This window comes from Megalobrama amblycephala, linkage group LG12, assembly GCF_018812025.1.
Source record: "Megalobrama amblycephala isolate DHTTF-2021 linkage group LG12, ASM1881202v1, whole genome shotgun sequence".
Lineage (NCBI taxonomy): Eukaryota > Metazoa > Chordata > Actinopteri > Cypriniformes > Xenocyprididae > Megalobrama > Megalobrama amblycephala.
This window is the reverse complement of record NC_063055.1, coordinates 10,818,195-10,823,609: the sequence shown is the minus strand read 5'-3', so window position 1 is coordinate 10,823,609 and position 5,415 is coordinate 10,818,195. Positions and strand designations below refer to the sequence as shown.

The 5,415-nt window shown below is 35.1% G+C and overlaps 1 long non-coding RNA gene across 1 annotated transcript; it reads left to right on the top strand.

Moving 5' to 3' along the window:
* The first annotated feature begins 256 nt into the window (after nt 1-256).
* On the top strand, nt 257-2,656 carry LOC125280666. The gene is made up of 3 exons (XR_007187686.1): nt 257-860; nt 1,475-1,545; nt 2,027-2,656. It is a non-coding gene; the product is annotated as an uncharacterized LOC125280666 (long non-coding RNA).
* Nucleotides 2,657-5,415: the final 2,759 nt, after the last annotated feature.

Genomic DNA, 5,415 nt, shown 5'->3' with positions numbered 1-5,415 from the left:
TCCTCTTTTATTTAAGAAAATGTGTGCAATTTTTAGGCTTAATTTGAGTAAAATAAACTAATAAAATTAAGAAAAATTTCACCGATTTATTTTAAGAGAATTGGTTCAATTATGCGGTTAGAGACACCATTTGAAAGTGAACGGCAGTGATCAGAAGACATTTTTGGCGGAGGGGTCGAACGTCAATCACATAAGAGGTAAGCTTATAACTATGCTTCTCATTTATTTCTTAAAGCTCTTTCATAGACCAGTTATGTTCACTCTTGTTCAGTAGCATCGCTGAGGTCGCATATTTTAGTTGTGTCATGCCGATGCCTATAAGGCAAAATAGATGAGATGAGTTGTCTTAAATCAACGAAAACAAATTATATGACTTGCGAAACTGTGAACGATTGTCTTATCTCCAGTGTGTACAACACCACCACATGCTTGTGCTGTGGCTAGAATATTGATTGCTAAAATAAATCGTCGTCAATGTGCTAACGTTATATTCTCCATAGGCCATCGGTAAGCTTGATATTGGGAAGATTAATAGATGATTACTTTTTAAAACTTCAAATTACGTCTTTCGAAATATAATAATGTATGACAATTTAAAAATAATCTTCTAGAAAAGAGTAATAATAATTAAAAAAATATAATAATACAGATGGCACGATGTAATATTGCGTTCATACTCGAAGCCAGATGGCGCTCTCTCTTGCAGTATTCTGTACGCGATGTCCCAACTCGTTCATAGAAGTAGACTCTCCCGCAAATATCCTCGACCTCGTGTAGAAAGTCTCTGGCTAAAACGCTAAAACACCAGCAGTCGTGACCATGATCGTGAAGATAGTATCTTTTTCTGCAAACCATCTCGGGTATGTTTATAAGAATATAGTGTATTTTTAATGTAATGTTAAATTATGTAGTATATCATACCAGATTACAGAATATGTATCGTAACTGTGGAGCAAATTTAATCTGTAGCATTGCGATTTATAAATTAATTAATTTGAAATATAACTTTGTCAGACATGTTTTAGCTGCATTGTGTTTCTAAACCTCAACAAGGTCAATTTAATTTGGTTATTAAAAATACATTTTATGAAAAATAATTTCTAAAACATTTATAAGACAGCCTTAACTTTTTTTGTATTTATTTATGATTCTAATTACAAATTGAAGCAAACTGAAATGTTAAAATGAGACCACATTAGCCTTCTAGCCCAAAGGCTTAATAAACTAACTTATATCTATTTTAATTTGGTATGCTATAAGTTTGTGTTAAAGGGCGGTGCAGGTTAACAGATTATTGTAATCATGTTTGAGGTGAAAATATCTAATTGAACTGAAATTAATTATAACTTTTAAAAATGTTGCAATTAAAAAGGTTCATTATTGTACATTACACTGACATTTTACACTTGTTTAAAAAAGTGTAAGCTTTGCATAAATAAAATATTCTATAATTAAATTTTTTTTTTCTTTACAGATCAACGTGAGGCTCCTTGTAGCAGTGTCTTAAGCATTCAGCAACGTGAGGATCCTTGTAGCGGTGTCTTTGTAAGCATTCATGTATTTTCAGTGCAAGTGGTGCCTTTTGAAATCATGGTGTGGCAGTGCAAGGTTTGCCAATTGACAGCATCTTCAAAAGGAGCTCTTTTGAGGCACTACAGACTACAGCATGAGCCATTTACCCATAGCCATATAATAATATAATATAATATAGACATAGAATGTCTATAGTGGACCATCAAAATTTAACCCTCCCCCTACAATAGTGTCACTAAATGTAATTTTAATTTATTTTTTTCTTCCTGAATACACCCTCTGACATTGCTGAAACTGTACTTATGTTATTGTGACAGTCTTTGTGGTCCACTGAAACACAGTTTGCTTGTAGTTGTCTTTTTAAGCTGTTATAAGATTTTTTATTTTTTGAAAGTGTTTGTTTTACAACGTACACAAATTAATTTATTAATTATGGACAGACTTATAATGAGATGGACAAGATAAGAATACTTATTTAATGTTTATTTTACAGTGTGACAATGGAGATATCCTGCAGCACATAATGAAAATTGCCATCTGCAAGAGGGATTATCAGGAGGATTTCAGCATCATCTTGGAGGGGGTGCAAGTCATGGCTGGCTTGGAAAATCTGGCAAGAGCCTGTGCTGTTCTTCTTGGATCACATATGCACTTAACCTCACCTACCTGAAAGAACTTAGGCACACTTTTGAGGCCTTTCAGAAGCTCTTCTTGGAACTGGATGTTTGCAAGTTTTCACCAAAAATACTAACACTTAAAAACAAACTCATGACTTAGATTGAGACAATGCATTATTACCAAGTTCTGGTGAAAAGTAAACTGCATTGATTGATGAACGTTTAATATTGTTCTACATACAAGCTTTCAGAAAGTACAAATGTTTTACAAAGTCTTGCTACAAGTTATTCTCAAGTTTTAGTCCATAATGTGACTTTTCTAACAGAAAAATGTTGCATACAAATTTGTATGCACAAGTTGTTTTACAAAATTATCTTTCTCATGGAAAATGTTGGCATTTTTTAATTTTATTTTCATATCTTAAAACTGCTGACTTACATTTTATACAGATTTGTTTTATTTGTGCAAAAAAAAGAAAGATTAAAAGCATGTTTGATAACAAAAAGTGCATTATGTATTCATTATTATCTTAACCTGAAAAAAACAGTAAATGTTATAATTAAGTAAATTTCATTCATACAAATGAGTAAATTCTGCTTGATTTATTTGTGAGACAACTTAAATTAAAAAAGCACATTCCACTAATAATATTAAATTCATCATGTGCCATAGGCTAAATAATTTAGGAATTTTTACTTAATTTATTTGGGTAAATTTCACTAAAAAAAAAACAACCTTAAAATCTACTCAAATATAATACGTGTAATATTGTTACCATAATTTTTTTAAGCAGATAGCATGTAATATTTTTTACAGTGCTTGTTTGCGTTGTCTGTGTGACAGTCAACCTTATTATATGAAAATTTATTTGAGCAGACATATTTTTCTTAATTATTGCGTTCTAGAGCCCAATCACTTGACGCAGCGTGGCTAATTTATACATTTTATTTACTTGTGCATTAATGATTACAGTTTTTGTAACACAAAATTCAGAATCTTCAACAGCTGCTGAAAGGGTGTTTAATGGATTATTAGCTTGATTAGCTCATTATTCATGTCATAATATATTTTAACCAAGGCTGGCACACGCTAATGAATCCTCTTGATTGTTCTCGTGGCATTTTTTTGTTTTCCTTCTTTGCTGCAAATGTTCTCAGCATTTTATTTGTGCATTATTATCTGTTTATATAGTATACAAACCGCAGAACTCAACAATAAAGATGGTCTGATGGGAGGATAAACAATCCAGTAAGTTGACAGAACTATCATAGGCAAGTGCATTACATTTTGCATTAATCAGAAATAGACATTGCTAATAGATGACATTGTTTTTGTCAACATTTTGTCCAAGAATTATTTTAGTGATAATCTTGGAAGCAACAGTTAGTTGAAGTTAGGTTGAAAATAAGTTCTTTGAAAATGTATAGCTATTTATTATCAATGTTGAAAACAGTTGTGCTGCTTAATATTTTTGTGTAAACTGTGATACATTTTTCATGATTCTTTGATGAATAGAATATTTTTTTGTAACACTATAAAAGTGATTACCATCACTTTTGATCAATTTAATGAATATAAATAAATACATTAAGACCACTGACAGCTGAAGTGAATAACACTGATTATCTCTTCATCACGGCACCTGTTAGTGGGTGGGATATATTAGGCAGCAAGTAAACATTTTGTCCTCAAAGTTGTTAGAAGCAGGAAAAATGGGCAAGGATATGGATTTGAGCGAGTTTGACAAGGGCCAAATTGTGATGGCTAGACAACTGGGTCAGAGCATCTCTAAAACTGCAGCTCTTGCAGTGGTCAGTATCTATCAAAAGTGATCCAAGGAAGGAACAGTGAATCAACGACAGGGTCATGGGCGGCCAAGGCTCATTGATGCATGTGGGGAGCGAATGCTGGCCCATGTGGTCCAATCCAACAAATGAGCTACTGTAGCTCAAATTGCTCAAAAAGTTAATGCTAGTTCTGATAGAAAGGTGTCAGAATACATAGTGCATCGCAGTTTGTTGCGTATAGGGCTGCATAGGCGCAGACCAGTCAGGGTGCCCATGCTGACCCCTGTTCACTGCTGAAAGCGCCAACTGTGGGCATGTGAGCATCAGAACTGGACCACAGAGCAATGGAAGAAGGTGGCCTGGTCTGATGAATCGTGTGGTTGGCCGGGTGCATGTGTGTCGCTTACCTGGGGAACACATGGCACCAGTATGCACTATGGGAAGAAGGGAAGTGTGATGCTTTGGACAATGTTCTGCTGGGAAACCTTGGGTCCTGTCATCCATGTGGATGTTACTTTGACACACGTACCACCTACCTAAGCATTGTTGCAGACCATGTACACCCTTTCATGGAAACGGTATTCCCTGGTGGCTGTGGCCTCTTTCAGCCGGATAATGCGCCCTGCCACAAAGCAAAAATGGTTCAGGAATGGTTTGAGGAGCACAACAATGAGTTTGAGGTGTTGACTTGGCCTCCAAATTCCCCAGATCTCAATCCAATCGAGCATCTATGGGATGTGCTGAACAAACAAGGCCCCACCTTGCAACTTAACCGTCCATGCCTTGACGGTTCAGGGCTGTTTTGGCAGCAAAAGTGGGACCAACACAATATTAGGAAGGTGGTCATAATGTTATGCCTGATCGGTGTATAATTGCAACTTAAACTACAAAGGTCCCAAAATTTCAACAACTTTTTAAAAGCAAATGACCTTAATATATCTGTCCCCAAGCCTAGAGATAGTCATAAGGGCCACAAATCCTCTATTTAATATGAAATTGTCAGCACATACATTTTTTTCCTTCCCTCAGCTTCTATTCTTATTTTTTATGACACATTTGGGTACATCCATTTGACAGTTTTGCCTGCAGATGAGAGTTTGATTGGTAATGAGAAAGGACTTTGATTAGGGCTGTTTCTGTAGAGTTTGTGCTTTAGCTCAGGAGAGTCTGACACTCCAAACAGACTGCTGGTCAGAGTTGTCAATCAATATTAGTCAAATATATCAGTCCTCTTGTTATTCCAGACGAGTCTCTGTCATTATTTCACTCAAGTAATTGTTTGGACCTTTGACCTTATGGCAATATCTGTAATTTCACTCCCTGCACCACGTAAGGCTGTCAGAAATCAATGACAGATTACATAATCAGATGTCTTTAGAACTGAAGAATTCATCCACTGTCATCAGCGATTAGATCTAAAGGTGCCTTATTCTACACTTGTGACATTATTTCCTTCGCTAAAGTGTACTTATATTAG